This window comes from Triticum aestivum, chromosome 7A, assembly GCF_018294505.1.
Source record: "Triticum aestivum cultivar Chinese Spring chromosome 7A, IWGSC CS RefSeq v2.1, whole genome shotgun sequence".
NCBI classification, from domain to species: Eukaryota; Viridiplantae; Streptophyta; class Magnoliopsida; order Poales; family Poaceae; genus Triticum; species Triticum aestivum.
In genome coordinates this window covers 363871578-363876050 of record NC_057812.1, presented here as the reverse complement: position 1 = coordinate 363876050, position 4473 = coordinate 363871578, and the positions used below count along the sequence as shown (strand labels likewise).

At 37.9% G+C, this 4473-nt stretch overlaps 1 non-coding gene across 1 annotated transcript; it reads right to left on the bottom strand.

Moving 5' to 3' along the window:
* Positions 1-3270: 3270 nt before the first annotated feature.
* LOC123155232 (small nucleolar RNA snoR101) lies at positions 3271-3333 on the bottom strand. The gene has a single exon (XR_006477288.1). It is a non-coding gene; the product is annotated as a small nucleolar RNA snoR101 (small nucleolar RNA).
* Positions 3334-4473: the final 1140 nt, after the last annotated feature.

Sequence of the window (4473 nt, the reverse complement as noted above, 5' to 3'; positions counted from 1 at the left end):
TAGATTTACACAACGAATATAGAAATGCACAAATGAATCTCCTCCTCAAGATCAGTGATGAAGGATGCAATAAATATCATCGACCAAATGCCAAAGCGTATTATAAATGAGATACATGCTTCTCAAGCCTTAACAAAGGCAAAAAAAATTGATTTTTCAATGCACTATAGGCAAGAACGGATCCAAGTCAGTACTGATGCGATTTATTCCATCGAACCACTACGAAAGTTTCTCTATACTGTTACGTTTTTAACACACAAGTATCGAATTGTTTGTTGCCTTTCCATTATGAATTGATGGTGTAATACATGTTGAACTGTTATTCAAGAGCGAAATTCAGAAATACATATATATTGGCATACTCCAAATAAGTGCATTTTCAGGAACAAAACTTTCTGAATCTTCTATATGAAAGATCAGTCCAAAACATAATTCAAGTTGAACGATCATTTTCCTTACCGAGCGTTAAGGAAAATGAAATTCTTTGTCCAATGACAACGTAAGAGTCACGACCAGTAATCACGAACAACACTAGCTTGACCGCCCGTCATGTGTGTGCGGCAAGGGGAGGAGATACTCTGATGCTATATGTGTAGAGACAACAAGCTCACGCATAGAAGACAATGGACAACTCACGCAGTAGGCCTTGAACTGCTCGCCTGTTGCCACTGATGGCTATGGATCATGCAAAATCCTGACCAAAAGATCACATTTATTTTCACGAAACTAATCTCTTCAATTTGCTCCATGATAATCTTCAAACCTCCTACAAGAACAGTCATTGTTTTAAAGTCCACATGAATACTTACAAGCAATGATCACAAACATCAATGGAACATTCTTTTAAAAAGTTCAAGAGATTAGTTTTAAAAAGAACCCCACAAGCTAATATAAGTACATGTTGAAAGGATAATCAAGTTCATGTATATTAACCAGGAGAAGTTCAAAAAGAAACTTTTAAAAAGTTTGTATTAGAAAGATGTATTCTTCATAACATCTGGTGAGGAGGACCATACATGGAAGGAATGTAGTTGCAGCCTACAGGACTTATCCGCATACAGGGCACACCAGTACTGATGAATTTTTCCTTGCAATACATATCTTGGAAACCATTTAGTTTAGCTATCAACATCAGCACACATGCTCGCATGCCACAGGAGGTGCCCATGCATGGACCAGCGGACGCACATGACAAGCCTACAACACGCACACACGCGCCAATTGGGCCACCCTGAAGCCACGGGGTTGGACTGAGCATGGCGCTGAAGTTGAGTAGAACACTTAGGAACTAGAATAAATAGGAAACAACAAACAGGTGAAGAAACCGTGAAGTGAAATGAGTTATAGAAGACAGTATGAATTTTTCTCACTAAAACAAACTTCTGTTTGAGTGCAACTTCTGTACTTGCATACATTTGGAGGGAGAAAGACAGAAAATACAACCACATCGATCAGCACATTTGGAGGGAGAAACTATAGACGTACATCACGGGGTAGCAAATAATATGAACTCCAGGCAGAACATTTTTTTAACTTCTTTTTGTACCTCGCGAACTGAAAATAAGAAGAAAGCAAATTAGAACACAAAGTAAGAAGAAAGTAGAGCACCGGTGCTTGTGCGGCAAGGATGCGTCAACCCTTTTGCATCCTAGTTCCAGCCAGCATGAGCTAGCACCTCCTAGTTCGAGCTGCATTAGTGCAACACAACGCATCAGAGAGATAAAAATGCGAGTAGCAGCATGTACAGGAAGGGGAGAAAGCAACTATAGCACACGAGCATCCACGGACAGAGAGTGATGCAGCAACTTCTCTCTACTTGAGACTAAACTTATATAATTTTTATTGTTGAACTTTCAGATATCTTTACAAGAATTGTGTGGTTTTAGTGTTTTTTCTTTTACCTCGTTGCTTCTCTGAACTTACAAAATAAACTTTGTTACATGCGCTCATTAACATAACCACACACACCTGTTGTGCTATAGAAATAACATGGAAACACAAAGGAAACTGGACTTACGATTGGTAAGTAGATGTACTGAAAAGCATTCAAAAGATGAACTAAAAACAATTAAAGCTCTTCAAAAGCATTCAGGAGAGATAACAAGAAACCAAAACGCGGGGGCGACATACTTACTTGAACCGGGCCATAAGGACTAGAACCAAAACTATCACTACAAGTAGATGTTTTTTTCCAGGTTTATGGAAATGAGAATTCCTTTTTTTGCAATTATATAAAAGTTTAAAAATGTGTACTACCCCATAAAAAATGTTTATACTGGACATGTCCATAAATATTAGCTTTTTATTTGGCACAAAGAAATATCAAAAAGGATATTTCATTTCTTATAAGCATATGAACAAACAGGTTGATAGCAGCAGGAATAGAACAAGTTCTTACCATCGGGGACCTTCCCACTTGCGCGATCTGACGTCCACTCGTGCGAGTAGAACCGACAGACACACCATTGGGGACCTGCCCACTGTGCGAGATCGAACTGAACCCATTCATAATACCGCACATGAACGCACTGGAGAAGCACGACGAAGGTGGGCTGGACAAGCTTGAGGTCGTCCACTCCCAAGTCTATTTTCCTTATGTATTGGATAGATGATAATCTGTCTTGAACTGAACTAATATTAGATTTTAAACTGAACTTAAATAAGAAAATGAACAAAACTAAAATAAGAATTTGAATGGCACTACATCAAAGAAGTCGTGTTCTTATGTTAATCTGAAAAACTACATTTTCTTTAGAAATTCGAAGAACTGATGTTTTAACTTTCTGGGAACGGAGAACCCATAGCTGAACAGAGCTACAAAGTGGTTTCTGAAATAAGTTATTAGAACACACCGTGATTACAAACACACATGTACATGAACTAATTAGAAAAGATGAACACGACCTGACAACAAGGACACACATGAACTAACAACAAGAACATACCGGTCATTAACAGATTATAAATGGCGACAACACATCATAGCAGCTTGCGATGACAGCAGACTAGAACAATACAACTCTAAATTCTTCTAACATATGTACTAGAACTGCTAGAAAATCAGAATTCGTCCCCTAAGTAAACTAGTGATGTTGAATTCCATTTTTCCAGTTCCCTCTTAGACATGTACACAAACAAAAGAGTAGAGGTATTTAAAGTTCTGAACCGGCTGTGCGACACATTGCCTGGACCACACATAAGAATTGAACTGAACGAATTTTAGATATTGAACTGAACCAAAAGAAAAACTTGACATCAGACTTACATTTCTACATCAGGATTGATAAAGTATCAACATGAACTTACCTGAAGTTCAGAGATCAATTGTAAGACATCATATGCACTTAAGAATCACAAAAGGCTTGCAAACTCTGAGCTTGTACTTTCACTAATAATCAATAGGACTCTCATGTTTCTTGAGCACAGATCAACGAAAAACACCCAAAAACAACATCCCCACTATTTGCAAATGTTCCATAGAATATCTTATCATGAATGGACTGGTGAACTTATAGAGGGTTTGTTTCCAGCGACCTCCCCGGTGGTTCAGGTATTTTTATTTCTTGAGCCCTAATTTTTTAGCTTGCCGGACATCTAAACATGAACTACACGATACACACTTTTTCCATCTTGCACATTATATCCTAAACATAAATGAAATGAGAGAGGGGAGAGAGAATTTACAAGGAACACACCCTAACAAATGAATGGTACACACACACACATAGAGAAGGGTGAGGGATCGGGAGCTCATGGGTTAGCTTCCTGAACGACCAGCGACAGAGCACACAGGTGGACTATTCAAGTCCATTGATACATACAAAATATTAATGTGAAATGATTTATAACAATTTCAAAGACAACATAAGCTAGCTGTAGAAGATACATGATTCAGAGTTTTTATTCTAGCCTACTAAGCATTAACTGATGCTCTCTAAAAAAGTTTAATGAATAATATCATTCAAAATAAACACACAGTTCATTTAGGTTTTGGAACTTGAGAATTTTAGTTTTAGATAATAGGTTCAGAAACTAGTTACCTTGAGATGAAGAGTCGTTAGCTTCCTTGTTTTCAGCATGATATTTGAAATACATCATATTTTTGCTACTTTATTTGCAGCCCCAATTCCAATAAGTGGTCTGTAAAAGTAATTGACTAATATCATGTTAACAAAAACAACCTGTCCAACCAGCACCCATGATAACTACATGTAGCAAGTAGCATAATGGAAAAAAGCCTAGTATCAGCTATAGCAAGTAGAAAGTGTGAGCATTCAGATTTCTATATAGTACGCCATCGACCATCGCCATTCCAGAGAGCAGTAAGCATCCACAGAATTGAGACTTGTAGAATTCAAACTAATAAAAGATGCTGAATCCATTAGTGATCATGCATCACCTTGGATTGTTGTGTGTGCTCAACTTGGATGGCTGCGCAGAGCTTGGTGAAGATGGTGGCTTCAATTCTACTTG